This window comes from Schistocerca nitens, chromosome 2 (genome assembly GCF_023898315.1).
Source record: "Schistocerca nitens isolate TAMUIC-IGC-003100 chromosome 2, iqSchNite1.1, whole genome shotgun sequence".
Taxonomy (NCBI): Eukaryota; Metazoa; Arthropoda; class Insecta; order Orthoptera; family Acrididae; genus Schistocerca; species Schistocerca nitens.
This window is the reverse complement of record NC_064615.1, coordinates 697,026,945-697,050,884: the sequence shown is the minus strand read 5'-3', so window position 1 is coordinate 697,050,884 and position 23,940 is coordinate 697,026,945. Positions and strand designations below refer to the sequence as shown.

The following is a 23,940-nucleotide window of genomic DNA, read 5'->3' as shown; positions in this document are numbered from 1 at the left end:
TTCTTCAACGCTGTCTGAAGCTTCGGCAGACTGATCAGTTTCCGCATTGTCCATAAATCCTGCAGGAGCATCACCTTCAGAACCACATTGACCAGGAAAATTATTTACGTCACTATCATGATTGAGTCTTTCTTCCGCTAGTAAAGTGTGATTCGTATGTCCGATTTCCACATAAATGTATTTCAGACTCAGCGACTGAATAGCAACACAGTCGCCAGGGTAGCCGAGAGCGCTAACGCGCTTCTTCCTGGACTCGGGTAGTCGCGCCGTCCCCGAATCGAATCCGCCCGGCGGATTAACGACGGAGGGCCGGTGTGCCGCCCAGCCTGGATGTGGTTTATAGGCGGTTTTCCATATCCCCCTAGGTCAATACCGGGCTGGTCCCCACGTTCCGCCTCAGTTACACGGCCCGCAGACATTTGCAACACGTTTGCACTATTCCATGGCTTACTCTAGACGCAGACAGCTGGGGTGCACTAATTCCTTCCCGGGAGGGTACGGGATGGCGGCAGGAAGGGCATCCAGAAACCCCTTGCACTTACCATGCCACATCCGATTAACCATGGCCGATCCTGCGTAACTGTGGGACAAGACTCAGACGCATTCGGGAGGACTACGGTTAAATCCCGCGTCCGGCCATCCTGATTTAGGTTTTCCGTGATTTCCCTAAATCGCTCCAGGCAAATGCCGGGATGGTTCCTTTGAAAGGGCACGGCCGACTTCCTTTCCCGTCCTTCCCTAATCCTCTGAGACCGATCACCTCGCTGTCTGGTATCCTCCCTCAAAAACAACCCAACAAGGCTCAGACAAAGAAAGAAAGAAAGACTAAATAGCAACACAATCTGTACTCCACATTTCTGTCATATTAAGTAAACAAGAATATCTTACAATTTTGAACATCCATCCCCCACTAGGTGTCATTAGAGGTTGAATTTGCACGGTGGCAACGGGCTGCGTATGTGTCGCGGCGCATGCACAGTAACAAACAAAATACTCCAGGGTCAGACTGACCTTGGTGCACACTTGCAGGGTAAACAGAAGTGACAGAGAATATACAACGACTAGCGGCGCATTCCGTCAAGAGATCGTTTACTCAGAACGAAAACGTTACAGAGATATTTAAAAAACTCCGGGGTCAGGTGCAACAACAAAGCAAAAGAGGTATTTTACACCTCAAAAAGGCTTATTGTTAAAACTCTGGGATCGAATGTTCCGAAAGAGACAGGTCAACATTACTTCTTCCACATACGTCTGACTGAACGGCCACAACGTGTGAATAAGAGAAATTAGAACTACTACGGTTTATCCTCAAAAATTCTTCCCACGCGGCATTCGCGAACGGCACAGGGAGGATGGGAAAAGATAGTGCCTCCAGAAGTACCCCAACCACGCTCGCAGAGTGGATCTTTTTCGAAGTTGTCTTCGGTCGAAGAAAAGTACGTAGTGAAATTTGTGCGGCCAACTTTTAAGGTTATTTGCATACTCTTCCTCGCACACAGAGGGTGCTGTTCGAAGTGCGCAATTACCTGGTGGACTGCTTGACCGGTGACCCGTGTTGTAGTGCGGTTCCCCGAGGACGCTTTCCGGCAGCGCGCATTAACATTTACCGTCGGAGCACTAGGCCGTGGAGCGCGCATGCGCAGTGGCGGCCTCCAGGTGGCGGCGACTGGGCTCCGCGGGCAGTGTGGCTGGGCGCGCCGCTGCTTCCGCCCGTGCTCGGCCGCTGCGCCGTCGCCGTCGCCGTCGCCACTGGCTTCGCGAGCGCTTGCTGCCGAGCTACGTGGGTCGTCGTCTTTCAGGCGTGCACAGTGTCCGATCGTAGGCTGCCCGGCGCGTTGGCTGGCGTCGCAGGAGGTGGCAGAGGGGACGCGAAGCGACAGGTGGTGGCAGCACTCGTTTGCGTGGACGAGCACCGCTCTCTCGGCCGGTGAGTACGCGAGCTTTTTTCCCTGTTACAAGGTACTTCTACGACGCCAATCCACCTCCGGCTGCATCTGGTGGATTCGGTGCTGCCTAACAGAACTAACGTGTTACTGATATCGCTTACCATCGACTCTAGAATGTGTTGTGAGGTCTAATATAATGGAGCTATCTTTTGAATATCAGTGTTTCGTAGCAGATTTAATTTTTACTACACAGCCGGTTTGTCTGAACTCGACCATCTTGATGTAAGCGGACGATGGAGGACTTACGAGTTTATTCGATTGCTTTTTTGTTCGTGGAGGCTAAAGACAAAAATAGGGTTCACCTTTATTGACAAGTATTTTTTCCCAGCCTACAGACAAAGCTTCTAACTCATTCAGAGGGTGTTCTACTAGTGGCCCAAACGCCCCAACGTGCATGACTTTAATATTCTCTAGTGATTGCTGTCCTGTAGCTCGGTCACTCAGAGTTGCAAATATTAAGTAGTTGGATGAAGGGGAGGAGAAGTTTACAACAATACTCGTTATCTTTGTTACGCCACACATCTTTCTGCGTTGTTCATACGAATATGAACTGATCTGATCATGTATTTTGTGGCAATGACAACTTAATTGAGACATACAACTGGCTGTTAGCTCTACGGACAATTCACAACACGTTGTACATCAGTCGGTGTCAATAACGTGGATGGATATTGCTCACCAAATGCATGGCCAGTTCCTTTCACATTTATGAAGTGATTCATTAAACTTGTATAGATCAATTAAGTACGCTGGGTTTTCATGCAAACGTGATAGTGGCCGGTTTCAGACTGAAACTGACCGTGTAATGAAGATTATTCTGTGTGATTGTGGAGATGATGCATATTGTTACATTTAAAAATATTTAATAGCTGCTGACCACGTCCTATTAAAATGGTTATATCTGCAACATTAAAGTACCTTTTGTAAAGCCTGTGATATTAAACACGAAAATATCGAACTTTTTTGAACCACGCACGCGGTCTGTTCACACATCATCCAAAGAGCCCATTACAGTGTTAAAAAGGTGGATTAGGTACTGCTATATTTGGGGTTCAGTACCACCATAGAGAAATACACTGACTTCTATATAACATTCGGCTTGTTGCAAAACAGAAAGTTCCTTGACAGCCAGAGTGCAACTCGTTGCGGAGTCATCCATAAACATGGAAGCAATTTCAGATTTATCGCAGTAACTCGTGTGAGGATCATTACCATAAATTAATGAATTAATAGAGAGTGTTAGATTCAAGTTTACTGATAACATACATGCAAAATGTTAAAATTGTAAAATTACTCAGTGACATCCTTATGAAGCACCAGCCTGACGGAAATACTAATAACCATCTCTTACTCTTAGCAAATGTAAAATTGTTCACTTCACGAATTGTGGAAATGCAATAGATTATCATTACATAACTAATGAGCTGGCGATGTTGTACAAGTACGTACAAATAAAAATGTATGGAGGTAGGAAATGAAATGAAAATATCGGTCTAGCTGCAGATATAGCAAAGAGTTTACTACGAAACTACCTCAGATACCACCTTGTAATAACTGTGCAGCTTACGTATCTCAGGTAAGATACTGGGAAACTATATTTTGTGTACAAGGCAGATTACATTCAATAAGCGTACACCTCCCATACCGGATTACCATCCTATTGCGTTGGATCCATACTAGATCGGACCATCAAGGTTCGGAAAGAGAAAAGAGAAAAGAGGAAAGAGACGTTGCCAGAAATAGTAAAATCTCTCAAGTGCAAAAACTCAAAAGAGGTATCCAGTGAAGAGGCTTAGAAAGCTGCCTGAACCGTCTATCAAGGCGAAAAATATAAATAACTTTCAATGTAGTCGCAGGAGGATGAGACGAAAAATAACTCTAATGTATAGTAGAATAAAATCACCCCCTTTTACGAACATGACCGTTGTCTACGCAATAGATAGGTAGATGAAGTATTTCATGAAGGCTCTGTGGAATTTTCTTGTGAGAATAAAAATATTACTTACACTGATAATAGTAGTCACCTGCTATAGTCACAATCACCAAATCTATTTTATGTCCTGTTCAATTAGTAGCACATAGTAATATTTTCTAAATGATACTGAAAGGATTATAATTTAAGTAAATGACCTTCTTTCACCAATTTTTCGTACAAGCAGTACATGATTACGAATCAGATTTCATTGCAGCATACGCAGTTGAACCGTCACAACTTCTGGCTCTGATAATGTGAATCATTACGTGGAGGTGTAGATCATTTTCAGTCAAGCCAAATAACGTGTTCGTTAACTAAAGTTTGCCAGAATAATATGTTCATGCTGCCTCAACTATTCTTGTATCGTTACCGTTAGAGAGATGTCTGTGTTAGTGTACAAATGAAGTCAGTTGCAATAGTCACATTTTGCTTTCACTGGCACTTATGAAATGCTCTTCTGTACAAAATGTTAAGAAAAAGACCTAGAACATACGGAACTAATGTCGTTACAACCTGTGACTTCGATTCCAAGGGTGTTACTGAAAATTTAGGTAATATTCGAATAAACTGTGTTGTATTTTGCTATTTATGTACAGTAAGCAATATTTACTACGAGTGGCAAACAGATTGGTAAATTCATGCGCTACAGCATTTGGAGAGATATCTGTTGATATATGGGTATGGCCTCTTGTACGGTTCACTTGTCTCTCTGGTCGAGAAGTTAAGGCATAATACATGTATCAATAATACTTAATGAAACATTAGTCTCAGAACTTCGCCTTCGTACAGATATTGTTTCAGTTTCCGCATTAGAGATATATGCCAGCAACAAAACTTATTTCGTTTTAAAAAGTATCACTAAAATCGTTTCGTTTCATGTTAATATCATTATTTAACCACTGCTTTGCATATACGTTACATAGTATTGTAAATCTTGTGGGCTTTCCGTTACTATCTGGTAGTTGCTTTTACATTAATGTCACCAGACGAAGTACGTAACTTTCAGTAAAAATAATTTATGCTTTTTCCTGCTGCCCTTTACCATGAGCGACAGCTTGCGTAGAACCTTTCGCTTATTTAAAAATTTAACCTTGATTCTTTTCGTTTATCAGCAGCCCTCCATGAAAATCTCCATTGAGCCATGCTTTTTCTCTCAGAGTGTCACTTGCTCTCTGCATCCTCAATTATTTGTTGGATGTATTCCAGTCTCTGTTTTGCCCTACAATTTCTTACCTCTGCGGCTCGCTCTGATACCACGGAGGCTACTCCCTGTTGTTTTAACATATGTCTCATCATTCCGTAATTTCATCTTGTCATTTATTTCCATATGTTTGTTTGTTCATTCTTTATCAGTCCATTTAATTTTTAATATCATTAATTTAGAACGCCACATTTGAAAGCTTCGATTTTCAGATCTTCTCACAGTCCGTGACTCACTACCGTACAACGTAAATTCCAAGAATTTTCTTCCTCAAATTAAGGTATGTACTTATTACTAGCAGACTTATTTAGGCCAAGAATTTCCTCTCCGCCTACTCCTGTCCTCCTTGTGTCGTCCTCCTTGTGTCGTCCCTGTGTCGTCCATCCTTGTGTCGTCCATCATGTGTTATTTTGCGTCCAGGCAGAAAAATATCTTAATTTCATGTACTTAAAGGCTAACATTTTTGAGATTAAGTTTATCGTTACTCTCATTTCCACTGCTCCTCATTATTTTCGTCTTTATTCGATTTACTCTCATTCCATACTCTATAGTCAGACTATTGATTGCCTTCAGTAGCCCTTGTAATTATCTTTCACTGGGGATAACAATCATTAATATCGTTTGACCTGAATTTTAATCCCACACTTGAACTGTCCTTTTATTTAATTACTTCTTCGACGTATAGACTGAAGAGTAGAAGCGAAAGACTGCATCCCAGTCTTAAACCCTTTTTAATCCAAGTGCTTGGTTCTCTATTGGCTTATGTAGATATTATATATTACCCGCCATCTCCTGCAGCATACTTATTTCTCAGATTTTTGGACATCTTGCACCATTTCACATTGTTGAACGGCTCTTCTAGGTCGAGAACTATTGTGAAAGGGAGTAGATTTTTCTTGCCTTGCTTCCATTATCACTCGCAGCGTCGGAATTGCCTTCCCAAAAGCCGGATCGATCGCCATTTAGCAGTTTCAGATTTTTTACCATCCTTCTGTATTTTATTTTTGTAAGCAAGGGGGATGCATGAGCCGTTATTTCAATTTTTCGATAGTTCTCGCACTTATCAACCCTTGCTCTTTTTGGAACATATTGGTTGATATTTTTCCGAAAGTGTATGAAGTTCTACACACCAATTTGTAAGTCTTTTGGTTGCCATTTACCCCCAATGATTTTTAGAATTTCCGAAGGGATGTTATCCATCTCATATACCTTATTTAATGGTAGAACGTAACCTTCTCTTCCTGTATAGATCAAGCTCTGATTGAGCTTCTGCTGGTTATTTGATGTTAAGATCAAGTGTGTTTACGTTTCAACTCTTCGATTATGTAAATCTACTACAGTGGAAATTCAATGGAACAATTGTACTTGATGTTGCCGTATTTGGCAGAGATGTATGTTTGACCAGTTGAGATACAGTATTATCTCCTATGAATTTGGCAGCCAGTACCGAAACCAGTAGAGAGTAAATAAAATAGTACAGTTGTTGGCACAAAAATGATCTCTTAAATCGGTTTTCTTTTCGTTGGTAATTTACTGTTTTTCTCATTGTCATCTCGCCGTTGGAAATTCCGGTGATACGAATGGAAGCTATACTTCAGAACCTTTAGACTGTGGGGTGGTCATGACGACACTTTTTTTTTCAATTGCAGGTCACAAGTCCTATGCATACATATTACGTGTCTTCAATTCCGTGGTTTACAATGCCTTCCGCATCCTCATGTCATGATAGCTGCTGATTCTTGTGCCTTTATGATAGTTTCCCACTCGAAGGGAAAGAGGTTGCCCTGAATCTCTGTCCTCTCTTTCGCCCTCTCCTCCCCCCTCCCCCCCCCCCCCCCCGTCTTTGATAATACTGTTGTGCACGTGACAGTGATTTCTTATACCGGAGTTTTCGACCGAAACTGCAGGTGAATTTTATTCAGTATTTAAGCAGTAGCTGGATTAGAACCCACGACACAGGACTTTTTGATTAGTAGTTAAAGACGCTATCGCTAGACCACAAGTGGAAACTTTGCTTTGGAAGGTTACTACTGCAGAAATTTGAGCGTGTATAAATAAAGTTTAAACGCCAGTTATGCTCAAAAATATGTTTACAAGCTTTAAGTTCCTGTTATACGTAAACAACCGAACACTTCAGTCATTTCGAATAATTTTGCTTTTCAGTTTTAGGAATGCCAGTAATTTGAAGTTTTCCTCTGTTCTTAATTGCAGTTATTCCGAATACTCTGAAATTATTTTTCATACTCATAAAAATACCTTTGGAGAAACAATGCGAAACCATTCTTCAAGAAAAGAGATAACATATAGGCGCAGAGGTTTAATTAGACTGCCCATTAGTTACTACAAGCTTCTGAATCGTTATATCTCCTCTGTTTTGTGACGTTGAAGTAATAATTGAAATATGTGTGAGCGCATTCTTAATTAGTTTGAAAATTGAGTAAGAAGCACTGCAATTTTCATGCAGAAATATGATAGCAACATCAGCTTTCGTGTTTGTGAACGTTTTTGTTAGTTAGTTAGTTTCTGTTTCTATGGATCATTTGCGAGATAAGTCATAGTGATGTGGATCGAGTCATTTTGCATTCAAATCGCAAATTAATTTATAAACATGGCTGCATGTTGAACATTTATAAGTTTCTTGTGCATTTATTTCAGCAAATATCTGATTATTTACGTAGCACAGTCAACAGTACCCATAATGTTTGCTCTTATTAGTAACATATTTTGTTAACACTCAAATCTCTGCAGCAGCTTTCTTTTGCTCAGCAGCGACGCATGTGGATCTCAAAAATAAGATATATCCGCATCGGGCCCCTACATCACTTCAACGACTCGCGAATTTTACACGCAGTCACCGCAGATATGTACATCTACGGTGCGTGGCGGATAGTACTTCCTGCACCACCTCAGGTCCCCTTTCATGTTCCGGAAGCGAATGATTCGCGGAAAGAAAGACTGTTGGTATTTATAAACTTGCGTCTCTATAACTTTACCTCCTTTGCCTTTTAGTGAGGGATGCAGTAGACAGCAATGTATTAGTCGATTCCTCTAGAAACGTATGCTATTAGGATTAAACTCAAGTCAATGTGTAAGACCCCTCTTGCAGCGTTTGCCACTAGGCGTGGAGAGCTTCTCCGTGACGCTTTCGCGCTAAAAAACGAATCCGTCCCATTAGGGTAATTACAGTGCGCGCAGAAGCATTTAAGCAGTCAATCTGCGCGATTAGAGCGGAAAGAAATCTTGTGGCCCCATATAAAGTACCCTCTTCCATGCACTTCACAGTGGTTTGCAGATTATGTATGTAGATGTAACTGTGCACTACTACAGCTGCCCTTGTTTCGGTGTTGTCTAATTCCTCTATCAACACTACCTGTTAAAGGTCGCAGATTCATCAGCAATACTCAGGTTTTGCCCGTTCGAGGGTTTTGGGAGCTACTGCCTTTGAAGATTAAATTTCCTGAGGATTCTTCTGCTGAAACTCCCGGTTGCCTTTTCTACGATTTATCGTGCACCGTGCAGCCAAATAGCATGTGCATAAAGAAACATGGGGGTCTGTATGAAATATGTAGAGAAATATTATTTAAATATGATAAACCAACTGGTGGAACACCGAGATTACAAATTGTCATGCAAATACCCTAGACTGAAACTTCCTGGCAGAATGAAATTGTGTGCCGGAGAGGGACTTAAATCTGGGAACGTTACCCTTCGTGGGAAAATGCTCTGCCGATTGTTCTACCCATGTACAACTGACAACCCGACCACACAGATTTATTTTTGTTGTTACAGCCTTCTTACGCACTTAGTAATACTGTTCAGCGCACATATAATGTTACAGTGTCATTCATTAACGCTCTGTTCGTGTGTGACACTAGCCACATCAAGGGGTATATTTATTTCGTACCTATTACTTACCATGGTACGGGAGACAAAATATTAACTTAGGTGATGGAACCGACATTTATGTGACAGGCATTCAGATGAGTTCTACACATAATAATCATGAAATCTAGAATTTGTGTCCTCTACAAGGTTCCAAGTGAAAGCACTTTCCCATTGCCTTTCTCCCATCTCTTAGGCAACGTGATGTTGATGACTCAAGACTACTTGTGTAATGATGTATTGTGTTGTGGCTGTGTATGGCATGAAATAAAGAGGAGAGTGATCTTGCTATGGACACGTTGCATAACACCAAGGGGCCGCTGGCTTACCGTCCTCATTCAACGGGCGAACCGTCATTATAATTGTAGCATGCCCTCTCTTTAAGAGGCACTGTAGAGACGTGTGGAACTTAATCCAGTACATTGTAGGAATATGCAGTGTTTACAATTATTATACTATGATCTCTATATCTCTATACTGTCACAGTAAATGAAATGAAAACTTCTTCAACCACTTTTGAACTTGCTGTGTGTGAATCAAGTGATATTCCAACCAACGTGCGTTAGGAATCTCGGCTACGGGAGCAGGTTGTGGGATACATAGAAGAGGTCTTCTGAACCACCTACTGACTTCATTGACAGGTGTGTGTCAAGCACACAGTGGCGACCGTACAGAGAAACATTGAATTTGTAGCTACAGACGTACAAGGCATTTTGCCAAAGAAAGCAGAGGGAGGAAGCCGACAGGGATAGATTGATTAAATGTAGTGAATGAAATTTACTAGTAGTGTTGGAGGATGTAGATCGGAGATTTTCTTGGGGAAAGAAGTGGGAGTCTGGTGGATGGTGTTTGAAGATTCAAGGTTGCAGAAGCAAGTGGAGACACGCCGCTACGAATAACTATTTCTCGTAAATGGGTAGGAAGAGCGACGCAGTTAGTACCACAGATTAGCAGGTGTTTACGTTCTTCCGGTGACAGATTTTTACCTGTCAAATAGCTAATGGTAAATTTCGTTCTAGTAATTGTAGCTACAATTTTCCCTGCAGATTATCTGACGTAACTTTTATAAAAATATCAGAACTGGAAAGGCTTGAATTTGTTGGTCGGGTCGTGAACTTGTAATCATATACCTAATGGTGTACTAATACGAGCAAGAAATTTTATTTATCGAAGTCACGAGAGTCATATGCGGAAAAATTCTGAAAGTCTTCTTTATTTGAAACTTCCGTACTGAAACTCAGTGTCAGTGTAAATTTTGAGCGAGTAAGATTCGTAATTTGCTTGAATGAAGTTTCTACTGAATTTAATAATAAGGTGCTTGTTTTCAAAGGGTTACGTAAACGTCAAAATAAACAATAAAAGAATGCTTCAAAGGTACCGCAGGTCTCTGCATGTTGATGCGTCAGTAAAAACTATGAGAAACTGCGTGTGTGGAAAAGATATATGCAGCAGCTACAGTCTGCAAAAATGTACATAATGTCGTGGAGAACAAATCCGCTTTCAAACAGAGCTATTATTGGTCTTGATTGTACAAATTTTTTAAATGGCTGGTTTCTGTGCAAAATGAAACATCCTCAGATTTGAATATCGACTAAGAGAGTGTATCGTCGAATCATGGACACATTTACAAGCTGCATCACATAACAAAAATGTGACGTAGCATGTAAATTTACTGGTAGTTGGACGGTACACTCTTGTAACCGTACACTGGGATGTGGGGATGGTTCGTGTTGAACTGAAACCCGTCATTTGAAAAACTGAACGTTCAGAATGCATAATAAATCAGCTACTCTTCTTTCAAAAGTACTTTAGAAGCGACAGTTCAGCAAGAACACACGGAGGTGGGGTGCAGAGTTGCCACATGGATGGATGGATGAATAGGTTTAAACAATCATCAACGATCTTCCCCAAGATCGTGGTACTGACGAGAGCTACCACGTCCCGTCAGGAGCACACGAGTAATCGTGTGCTTCATGCAACTCGCTCAGACAGACAGTCTATTCAATGCACAAATATGGAACTGGTATTAATGTATTCTGTAAGAGCAACGCTACGCTTTGATTTGTTTTACTTGGGCCAACAAATTATCAAAATGCATTACGCACTATTTACGAAAATGTATTTTCAGTCAACGAACCGAATTTCCTACGTGAAGGAAAGATTTTTGTTATTGCAGTAAGGTGAATATATTAGAGGAAGAAATGTACTCCAAACCGGAAATATGTAACAGATTTTAACAAGAATTCATTTCAGTGAAATATGACTCTGAGTTAAGTATAACGTACATACATACAATTAGTGACAAAAGTCATGGTATACCTCCTAATATCACGTTGTACCCTCTATTGACCAGCGCAGTGCTGCAGCTCAACGTGCCAAGGACGCACCAATCGTTGGAAGTCCCTTGCAGAAATATTGAGCCCTGTTGTCCCTACAGTCGTCCATAATTACGAAAGTATTGCCGGTGAAGGATTTTGTGCACAAACTGACCTCTCGGTTATGTCTCATAAATGTTCGATAGTATTCATATTGGGCGATCTGGGTGGCCAAACTATTGACTCCAGAATGTTCTTCAACCCAATCGCGAACAACTGTGGCCCGGTGACATTGCGCACTCTCATCCGTATAAATTCCATCGTTGTTTGGTAACATGACACGCATGAATGGCTGCAAACTGTCTCCAAGTAGCCCAGCATTTCCAGTTAATGATATGTTCAGTTTGATCAGAGGATCCAATCCATTCCAAGTAAACACAGCCCACGCCATTATGGAGCTACGATTGGCTTGCACAGTGCCTTGTCAACAACTTGTGTTCGTGACTTTGTGGGGTCCGTGCCATATTCGAGTTCTACCACGAGCTCTTACCAACCGCATGACTTCGTGGGGTCTATGCCACATTCGAATCCCACCCTCAGCTCTTACCAACTGAGATCGGGACTCATCTCATCAGGCCACGGTTTTCCAGTCGTCTAGGGTCCAACCGACGTGGTCAAGAGCCCAAAAGAGGCGCTACAAGCGACGACATGCTGTCAGCAAAGACACTCGCGTCGGCCGTCTGCTTCCATTGCCAATTCAGTGCACTGTCATAACGGATACGTTCGTCGTAGGTCTCACATTGATTTCTGCAGTTATTTCACGCAGTGTTATTTTCTGTTATCCCTGACAACTTTACACAAACACCGCTGCTCTCGGTCGTTAAGTGAAGGCGTCGGCTACTGCGTTGTCCGTGGTGAGAGGTAATGCCTGAAATTCGGTATTCTCGGTACACTTTTGACACTGGGGATCGATTTTCGAAATGAACAGTCCCATGCCTGTAGCTCCAACTACCATTACGCGTTCGAAGTCTGATAATTCCAATCGTGCGGCCATAATTACGTCGGAAACCTTTTCACATGAATCACCCGAGTACAAATGCCAGCTTCGCCAATGCACTGCTCTCTTATACCTTGTGTACGTGATAGCAATGCTATCTGTTAGTTGTTGTGGAGGAGGAGACCAGACTGCGAGGTTCAAAAAATGGTTCAAATGGCTCTGAGCACTATGGGACTCAACATCTTAGGTCATAAGTCCCCTAGAACTTAGAACTACTTAAACCTAACTAACCTAAGTACATCACACACACCCATGCCCGAGGCAGGATTCGAACCTGCGACCGTAGCAGTCCCGCGGTTCCGGACTGCAGCGCCAGAACCGCTAGACCACCGCGGCCGGCAGACTGCGAGGTCATCGGTCTCATCGGATTAGGGAAGGACGGGGAAGGAAGTTGGCCTTGCCCTTTCAAAGGAACCACCCCGGCATTTGCCTGGAGCGCTTTAGGGAAATCACGGAAAACCTAAATCAGGATGGCAGGACGCGGGGTTGAACCGTCGTCCTCCCGAATGCGAGTCCAGGGTGCTAACCACTGTGCCACCTCGCTCGGTAATGCTATCTGTATATGTGCACATGGTCAGCCCATGAATTTCGTCACCTCAATGTGTAGTGTACGTAATAACACATGTTTTCTGGCCAGCGTCTCAATTTAGTGACCGATTGTAGTATCACATGAAGGACACGCACCAGAGACCGCCGTGAGCAGTTTCCGGCATTTTCTACTGTCTTTATTTGGTGCAGTGTTTGTAAATTTTTCAGATCTACACACTACGTATTGTATAATACATTAAAGCTGCCTAGAAGATATTATTAATCGTTCAGTTACAGAATTTTATCGTGGGCGAAATTATATATGTTTCTAAAACTAGTTATACAACGTGTCTCTTGAAACGGAAGAGCTCTACAATGGAAGATGTGTAAATTAACTGAGTTTCTTTAATTTTTTAGCAGTTTTACCTTTCTTGAAAATGGATATATCTCAGTTTTCAGTAGGTTCTATTCCAAAATGTACTTAACTTGTAAATGGTTTTTCACAGTCTACTTAATTTGATTTCACTGGTTATCGGTCTGTAGTAGAGTAATAATGTAACAGTCACACTATGGACAAGATTTCCTCGACTTAAACACTTTTAAATTTAAATACGAGGGAAATTTCGTAAATAATTCACAGATTGGTGTTATTGTGGACAATGAAAATTACCGTAGATGTAGTCGGCAGGAGGTAGAAGCACGTGTTTTTGTTTTTCTCGTTGTGTACTGTAACATAAAATTGGCGAGAGGTATAAATAGGCCCTACAGCGGTCTTAGGTACTGAGACTGTTGAAGACCAGAGGTCGTACATTAAGACCGAAACTTCACAAGGCAAAACCCCGACAGAAACTCACAGTGTGTTAACCGAAGTTGATGATGAGTTCACTGTGGACCGTAGTACAGTTTCATGCTGCACTAATCGTTTTCGTGGTGGTCGTATGAGCATAGATGATACTCCAAGACCTGGAAGACCAAAAACGTCAACACATGAACGAAGTGTGAAACTTGTGGCAGATGCTCTTGTGGAAGATCGCAGTGCGACTTGTGAGGAACTCTCTGAAGTCACGGGAATTCCCCAAACATCAGTATTCGGTATTCTGTCAAATTATTTGAAGAACAGAAAAATTTCTGCAAGATGGGTGCCACACTGTTGAAGAGAAGCAGAACCGCCTGAACACTGCAAACTTGCTCAGACAACGATTCGACCGTGAACGTCAAGGATTCGTATGTCGAATTGTCGCTGTTGATGAAACATGTTCTCTGCCTCGTGATGACTGGGTGTTGTGTGATGTCCTTAGGTTAGTTAGGTTTAAGTAGTTCTACGTTCTAGGGGACTGATGACCACAGCTGTTAAGTCCCATAGTGCTCAGAGCCATTTGAACCATTTGATGAAACATGGAGTTGAAATCACAGTCCAATGAGTGGAGAGCTTCAGATTCTCCACGTCCAATAGAAGTTCTACGAGCTCAATCAAAGCTCAAGCGAATGATGATTTTTGCTTATGATCAGTAAGGAATCATCATGACAGATGGACTCCAACGCGGAACAAGTGTCAAAACGGTGTATTACCGTAACTGTATGCAAAAGCTGAGCAGAAAAATGCACAAAACTCGACCTCATTTGGTCGAGACTAGGCCACCCATTCTCCACGACAATGCTCGCCCGCATATCTGCAATGTTGTAGCCCAAAAACTGAGCGAATACGGATGGCAAGTGTTTCCGCATCCTCGCTGCAGCCTGGGCGTAAGCCCACCAGACTCCAAGATTTAAACGACAAATTGTGAGGACGTCGTTATTTTTCTATGGAACAGCTTTCTACTACCGTTTCCAGAGCCATTCGACAGACAAGCAGAAGTGGTGTCCTTCATGGAATAACACAGCTTCCGAGACGTTGGGATTCCGTCAGGAGAAGCAGGGAGGCTATATTGAAGGACTGTAAAGCGATATTGAAGTAGTAAGTGAATAAAAAATAAAAAGTAATGGTGTAAGTAAGAAAAAATGGTGTGTATCATTTATGAATTATCCCTCGTGGACTATTTATTCCTAGGTACATGACCGTGTTGTACCTTCACATTTGGAAAACTTTACTTTTCCATGCTGATTTTTGTAATTTCAATCATAGACTTCAGTACAAGAAAAGTGGATACCATTATTTAAAAATGGAGTAAGAAACTATATTAAACTTCCATTACAGTGCTGGCTAGATGCTGAAGTCTGAAAAGCGTATCAAGGTACAACACTCGCCTACTGAAGGACGGACGTTCGGTTTCGTTACGAGAAAGAGACGCCCTATTTATAAGTAACCTTGTGCTAAGTTTTCTTATTCCGATACTTATTTATGACACAACAAAAGATAACATTTATGCCTGTTTATCGCGGTCTGAAACAGGCTACCGCTTTTGGGAGGAATAATAAAAGTGACAGGAAAGCAGTACAGTGTTGCTGCCGTTATATAGTCTGATTTCCAGAGACAAACTTTGTTTGAACTTAGTTGCGCATTAAAATGACGAAAGTTACGAAAACATAGTTCTCTTATGTAGCTACTTACCAGTGTGAAGTGCGCTGTGCGCATTCTAAACAAGCAGCTGAATTCGCCTATACTTCATTTCCTTGGTGGTAATGGGAAAAATAGCCTCTCCACATACACTCCTGGAAATTGAAATAAGAACACCGTGAATTCATTGTCCCAGGAAGGGGAAACTTTATTGACACATTCCTGGGGTCAGATACATCACATGATCACACTGACAGAACCACAGGCACATAGACACAGGCAACAGAGCATGCACAATGTCGGCACTAGTACAGTGTATATCCACCTTTCGCAGCAATGCAGGCTGCTATGCTCCCATGGAGACGATCGTAGAGATGCTGGATGTAGTCCTGTGGAACGGCTTGCCATGCCATTTCCACCTGGCGCCTCAGTTGGACCAGCGTTCGTGCTGGACGTGCAGACCGCGTGAGACGACGCTTCATCCAGTCCCAAACATGCTCAATGGGGGACAGATCCGGAGATCTTGCTGGCCAGGGTAGTTGACTTACACCTTCTAGAGCACGTTGGGTGGCACGGGATACATGCGGACGTGCATTGTCCTGTTGGAACAGCAAGTTCCCTTGCCGGTCTAGGAATGGTAGAACGATGGGTTCAATGACGGTTTGGATGTACCGTGCACTATTCAGTGTCCCCTCGACGATCACCAGTGGTGTACAGCCAGTGTAGGAGATCCCTCCCCACACCATGATGCCGGGTGTTGGCCCTGTGTACCTCGGTCGTATGCAGTCCTGATTGTGGCGCTCACCTGCACGGCGCCAAACACGCATACGAACATCATTGGCACCAAGGTAGAAGCGACTCTCATCGCTGAAGACGACACGTCTCCATTCGTCCCTCCATTCACGCCTGTCGCGACACCACTGGAGGCGGGCTGCACGATGTTGGGGCGTGAGCGGAAGACGGCCTAACGGTGTGTGGGACCGTAGCCCAGCTTCATGGAGACGGTTGCGAATGGTCCTCGCCGATACCCCAGGAGCAACAGTGTCCCTAATTTGCTGGGAAGTGGCGGTGCGGTCCCCTACGGCACTGCGTAGGATCCTACGGTCTTGGCGTGCATCCGTGCGTTGCTGCGGTCCGGTCCCAGGTCGACGGGCACGTGCACCTTCCGCCGACCACTGGCGACAACATCGATGTACTGTGGAGACCTCACGCCCCACGTGTTGAGCAATTCGGCGGTACGTCCACCCGGCCTCCCGCATGCACACTATACGCCCTCGCTCAAAGTCCGTCAACTGCACATACGGTTCACGTCCACGCTGTCGCGGCATGCTACCAGTGTTAAAGACTGCGATGGAGCTCCGTATGCCACGGCAAACTGGCTGACACTGACGGCGGCGGTGCGCAAATGCTGCGCAGCTAGTGCCATTCGACGGCCAACACCGCAGTTCCTGGTGTGTCCGCTGTGCCGTGCGTGTGATCATTGCTTGTACAGCCCTCTCGCAGTGTCCGGAGCAAGTATGGTGGGTCTGACACACCGGTGTCAATGTGTTCTTTTTTCCATTTCCAGGAGTGTATATTTCCAGTGACGACGTTTGTAACAGCGTCTTTTCTGAGTGCTTTGACTGCAGAAAGCGTAAATTTATAATTATTTCTGACAACGTATTCGTTAATTTCGGGACATATTAAGTCTATTGCATTGAAATGGCAATAATGAGGTGGTAGCTGGCTGGCTGATTCGGGGAAGGCGACCAAACATCGACGTCATCGGCCAAGAGGTGGCAGCCAGGCGATTGTATGCTCATATGTTGTTGCCAGCTCTCGTATAGGGAACTGTGGTTTGTGGAGAAATATTTCCACCTTTGTAAGGTTATCACTTACTTCGACGCTGAAGTCACTCAACATTTCATCCTTTCGCTTCACCACAGTAGGTGTCTTACCAACAACAACGGCAAAGTAAGAAGCATTATTTAGAACAACTGTTGGTGGCTGTCCCAGATTCTGAACTACTGAGTTTACGGACTAATTTGATCATCAATTTATTCAAGGTACTCTTCTGCCTCCTTTGATTTAGAAAACAGAAGAGCGTGTAGAAGAAAACCTTGCGTTGTGTTTGCATGACGATGAATAAGTGTGTCCCGGTTGTCGGAAGGCACTTCCACTCTTTCCAGCTCTGCTTGACAAGATCACCAGAATGGGCCCACGTCTCTTCAAGCTAATTGATCTATCTGCCTTACAAATCGGCATCGCCATGCAGCTTTAGCCTCCCTCTCCATCAAAAGCTCACAGCTATAGATATATCCAATGAACTATGTTGTGGAAAATAGTAAATAGCGATGTGCGACTGCCTCGGAAAAGACCTGACTGTTCAAGGGTAACTAATAATTTGCTGAGTGTGAATCTTCTATTCTGCGATAATAATCATAAACATGATCGCGAATAATAGCACCCTCAGTAAATGAGTCTATATTGGTGATCTGCCTATCCATACAACGTACTCCTCAGTTTAAAGTTTTCAAGTTTTTCAAAGTTCCTTTCCATTGTCAAACATTTTCTTGCAAAGCTGCATAGCGATGTTTTTGTTTACATTCAAAGCTACAGCAGCTATACCAATTTCCTTCTTGACGGACAACAGCGGGCCGCAGTTATTTCAGTTTCAAAGTGGAACGGGAACGCGAAAATCATTTCTCTCGTTCGACCTCGAATAGCAACTACGTCGAACTTGATCACTTGTAATTTTCGACGAAATTCCTTCTGACATTGCTCACTACCTTACAACAAATAACAGTAACAATGAATAAAATGAACACTATCGAGACAGTAAAAATTATAACAAACCAAGCTACAGGGTTCAACAAAAACACAGGACAGGAAACAGAACAGAAAACTACCTCAAACTACAGCACTGCGCAAACGGGAAGTCTTGCACAGGAGGCGGTGAAGCTTTGGTATCTTCGGGTAATTGCTGCGGCTACAGGACTCCTGAGATTGATGGAATGTGTGTCCTGCCTCTCTAGTGGGTTCTGTCCCCCGTCCTCTTGCTTCTACTTCTGTCGTAGATGTCAATATTTAAGTAATTCTAAACAGCATTTAAGATTGTTAGTCATTAGGATAATCAATAATACAATATTTTTATGTTGAAGATGAATCTTTAATGGAAGTGTAAAACACGAATGACACCGCAATTATTGTATATTGTTCATGAGTGGTGTGGTAAATCTGATTCAGATACACTTCCTACAAGAGACGTAATATTCTATTAGGAACTAGACGTAAGATGAAACATTGTAGGAACGATTTAACGACTGCGCATGTTGGAAAGCTCGACAGAAAATGTGCCATTCCTCATGTTAACAAGTTAGCAACGAAGTTTAAGTAGACTTTGTCACACCAATGAGCTGTTATTGACGTTTGGATCTTAGTGCAGGCTAGCCGAGTATGAAATCTCCGCTCAGTCTTTTATATGTCTGGGGTTCTTGGCCGAGGGTAGGAATACAAAAGATGACCGTCAATGTCTTCAGGGGACATTAAACAGAGGGAACTTATCATAACTTCTAGCTCTCCTTTGTTGGACACTTTGCCGGCCGGAGTGGCCAAGCGGTTCTAGGCGCTACAGTATGGAACCGCGCGACCGCTGCGGTCGCAGGTTCAACTCCTGCCACGGGCATGGACGTGTGTGATGTCCTTAGGTTAGTTAGGTTTAAATAGTTCTAAGTTATAGGGGACTGATGACCCCAGAAGTTAAGTCCCATAGTGCGCAGAGCCATTTCAACCATTTTTGTTGGACACTTTAATAGGTTTTAGATGCACAAGTGATGACATGTCTTTAACGATAAGATTTCGGTATCTCTAGTATTTAAATACCTTATTCCTTCAGCGTGCTTAGACTGACCTGTTTATGCCGGCCGGGGTGGCCGAGCGGTTCTAGGCGCTACAGTCTGGAACCGCGCGACCGCTGCGATCGCAGGTTCAGCTCCTACCTCGGGCATGGATGTGTGTGATGTCCTTAGGTTAGTTAGGTTTAAGTAGTTCTAAGTTTTAGGGGACTGATGACCCCAGAAGTTAAGTCCCATAGTTCTCAGAGCCATTTGAACCATTTTTTGAGCTATTTATTACGCGTACTAACTTATACAGTTCATTTTATTCCCTTGTGGTCACCAATTTTCGCTCCTTGATTTGAAAACACTTCGTCATCACTAATCATTTTGTGGCAAACTTTGGGTTACGTTTTTAAAGAAACGTTTCTTAATTGTTTATCTTCACAAATGTGATGTGTCTTTACCATTGCAAAGAACAGTAAACTTATATGTGCAAACTTCTATGTGCAAAATTTGTACTAGTACAGTTTCCACGTTCATTATACACCGAAGAGCCAAAGAAACTGATACACCTGCCTAACAGGTGCAGAAGAGCAGCAATGCGACGTGGCATGGACTCCACTAATGTCTGAAGTAGCGCTTGAGAGAATTGACACCATGAATCCCGCAGGGCTGTCCATAAGTCTGTAGGAGTACAAGGAGGCAGTGGTCTCTTCTGAACAGCAAGTTGCCGGCCTTTGTGGCCGAGCGATTCTAGGCGCTTCAGTCCGGATCCGCGTGACTGCTACGGTCGCAGGTTCGAATCATGCCTCGGGCATGGATGCGTGTGATGTCCTTAGGTTATTTAGGCTTAAGTAGTTCTAAGTTTTAAGGAACTGATGACTTTCAGATGTTAAGTCCCATAGTGCTCAGAGGCATTTCAACCATTTCAACAGCACGTTGCAAGGCATCCCAAGTATCCTCAATAATGTACTTGTCTGGGAAGTTTGGTGGCCAGCGGAAGTGTTTAAACTCAGAAGAGTGTTCCTGGAGCCACTCTGTAGCAATTCTGGACGTTTATGGTCACGCATTGTCTTGTTGGAATTGCCCAAGTCCGTGGGAATGCACAATAGACACGAATGGATGCAGGTGATCAGACAGGAAGCTTACGTACGTTTCACCTGTCAGGCTGGTCCCATATCACTCCAACTGTACACGCCCCATACAATTACAGAGACACCAGCAGCTTGAGCAGTTCCCAGCTGACATGCAAGGTCCATGGATTTATAAGGTTGTCTCCATACCCGTAAACGGCCATCCGTTCGATAAAATTTGAAACGAGACTCGTCCGACCAGCAATATGTTTCCAGTCATCAACACTCCAATGTAGTTGTTGATGGGCCCAGGCGAGGAGTAAACTTTTGTGTCTTGTAGCCATCAAGCGTACACGAACTGGCCTTCGGCTCAGAAAGCTTATATCGATGATGTCTCGTTGAATGGTTCAAAAAAATGGTTCAAATGGCTCTGAGCACTATGGGACTTAACTTCTGAAGTCACTAGTCCCCTAGAACTTAGAACTACTTAAACCTAACTAACCTAAGGACATCACACACATCCATGCCCGAGGCAGGATTCGAACCTGCGACCGTAGCGGTCGCGCGGTTCCAGACTGTAGCGCCTACAACCGCTCGGCTACTCCGGCCGGCCGCTGAATGGTTCCCACGCTGACACTTGTTGAAAGCCCAGCACTGAAATCTGCAGCAATTTGGGTAGGGGCACGTTGTCACGTTGAAAGTTTCTCTTCAGTCGTCGTTGGCCTCGTGCTTGCAGGATCTTTTTCCGGTCGCAGCGGTGTCGGAGATTTATGTTTTGCTGGATTCCTGATATTCACGGTACACTCGTGAAATGGTCGTACCGGAAAATCCCCACTTCATCGCTACCTCTAAGATGCTGTTTTCCATCGCTCGTGCGCCTACTATGACTCACTTAAATCTTAATAACCTGTCATTGTAGCAGCAGTGACATATCTAACCTGCCCCAGACACTTGTCTTATTTAGACGTTGCCGACCGCAGCGCCGTATATCATATCTCTATTTGAATACGCACGTCTATACCACTTCGTTTGGTGCTCGGGTATATGAGGCACGACCATTCTTGATGGCGTGTATATGCGGTACAAAATAACAGAAACCGTCCCTACCTGCAATACGACTTAGTTCCTAAAATACGAAACAATGAGACAAAACGCTGCTCTAAAGAAACGTTCATGTTCTCATTGTCAGTGTCAGACGATTACATTAAGATATTAGGCGATTTTAAATAAAAGCGTTGTATTTATTCTTCTCTCAGATAGCTCGTAGTAAGAGGAAAATACACACTGATCTGATAATGTTCTGATCAGCCAAAACGTTGTGACCGAGGACCTACTATCGATATTAATCCGTCCAGGCGGCAGCAGCATCGCCTGGCGAGGAATGACTGTTACAGATACGCACAGTCCACGTAGTATCAGTGAGGTCTCTGTCCGTGTTCAGAATGGGGAAAGCGTGCGATCTATCTGAGTCTGACCGAGGGCAGATTGTGATGGCCCAGAGCCTCGGCACGAGCATTTAGGTAAGTGCACTACTTTTTGAGTGTTCGAATAGTACTGTGGTATCTTCAACACGTGACGAAACCAAGGTGAAACCACATCCATATCCGTTGGGCGGCCACCACTCGCTACAGATGTCGAACGTCGAATACTGGGCAGACTGGTAAAACAGGCAAGGCGGAGAACTGTGGCGGAACTAACATCAGAGATTGCTACTGGACAGAATAAAAGCGTGCCTGAACACACGGTGCACCGAACACTCCTAACGATGGGCCTTCGCAGCCGACGATCCATGCAGGTGCCAGTGTTAACACCACGCAATGGGCACGTGTCGATCGGCACCTGCCGTTGGCGCAGTGACAGTGTGTTGCATGGTCTAATGAATCCCGATACGTTCTTCATCATGCTGATGGGAGGGCGCAGATCAGTCGTCTTCCAGGGGAACAGGTTTCTTGGCACCTGTACTGCGGGATACTGCGGGACGGAGACAAACTGGCGGTGCTCCGCTATGGTCTGGGAAACATTCACGTGGGCAACCATAGGCCCAGTGCAGCTCGTGTTGGGCACCATCGTGGCCAAGGAGTGTCTTCCACTTGTTGCGGATGACGTACACCCATCATGACGGTTATGGTTCCCGACGGCAGTGATATTTTTCATCAAGACAATGCACCATGTTACAAGGCCAGAAATGTGATGGAGTATTCCAAGGAACACAGAGGCGAGTTCCAATTGATGTGCTGGCCCCAAGCACAGCGGATCGAACTCATTTGGGATGGGACTGAACGTGTGTCGGAGCTCATCGCCCCCCTCCTCGGGAATTACGTGCGATCTATCAAGATCTCGTCGCTTCCGTGCCATGACGCGTCGTCGCTGTCATCCTGTCAAAGGTGGACATACCGGCTATTACACAGGTAGTCATAATGTACAGGATGATTCAAGTGTACAGATAGTTTTCGTTGACGTCTCATCGCAAATGTGTACATGTCGTTGGACACGTCCAAAATGTATTAGTTTGCTACTGTGAATATGGGTAAGACTGCTGTAATCGCCAACTGTGTCGGTTCTTAGTCTTCTCTGACTTGTAAAGTTGCAAAATTTGTAACTAAAAACTAGGATCTCCAGTTTAATTGTCTCTGAGTGAAATATCTTCATTTTATTCTTAATCTGAGGTTTAGTCAATCGTGTTTCACTTATTTAACAGACCATCTTTACTATTACACTTCTTGCTCCAGATTTCACGCGAAACTCAGTTATTGAATGTCGATAGGCCCCGTCTGTGTGTGTTTCCTGTGGTATACCATTTTTATTTCATTAATGTTACGCGTTCTACGTAAAAACTGGAAATTGCACTCCACCGTTCGGTGCCGTAATAGGTAATAATCCTGATTCATTTGTTGTCCCTTTTAATCCTCGCAGCATTCTGATCCGGATGAAGTACAGCTTGTATGCTTTTGTTCTTCGTTTAATCGTTCCATAATCTTGCTCTAATTATAATCCTCCATACCGTGTTTTTCTCTAATCTGTAGATTAGATTGGCCAGTTAGCCTGTTTTGTACCTGTATCTTTTTTTTCAGAATTAAACTCGCCTTAACTCTTGCGGTATATCTGATTATTTTCAAGCTACAGTGAGACAAAATTATTATGAAAAGGTAGAATACTTTTTAGTCTAATGTAGGAGGTCTTTCAAAATAACAGTTTCCCTTCTTTTACCACTCCATTTACGTTATATAAAGGGCGATCAAAAATTTCCATCCGAAGGCGTTCAGTCCAGAATCGATGTGTCCATCAAGCAAAATCACCGTCACCATTACGGCAATCATCCCACCATCGCACTAGGTAAAACTTTGCGCTTCTCTGCGTAAAGAAATCCATAACTGCCTTCTGCACATCTTCGTGCGACAGCTTCGTCGATCTTTCAAGGCCTTTTTTAGGAGACTGAAGGTGTTTTCCACAGACATGCTGTCCCATAAACATTCTTCATTCACCGATTGTTTTCTCTTCGGCAGCCAATAAAAGGATAACAGCACTTTGGTCCTGTTTGCATGCATTTGACAATAGCACTGCAATCGTTCATCTTTCCACACTTGCCGCACACACGTTGGAAAGACAGAAAATGCCCCACTAGTCCCTTACTTACAATTCGGTGCTTATATACCC

General features: G+C 43.6%; 1 protein-coding gene across 1 annotated transcript in view; it reads left to right on the top strand.

Moving 5' to 3' along the window:
* The first annotated feature begins 1,763 nt into the window (after positions 1 to 1,763).
* LOC126236852 (uncharacterized) overlaps positions 1,764 to 23,940 on the top strand; it is a 746,554-nt gene continuing 724,377 nt past the window's right edge. The window contains exon 1 of the mRNA XM_049946461.1: positions 1,764 to 1,927. The gene's annotated coding sequence lies outside the window, so the exon portion shown is untranslated. The remainder of the gene's footprint in view (positions 1,928 to 23,940) is intronic.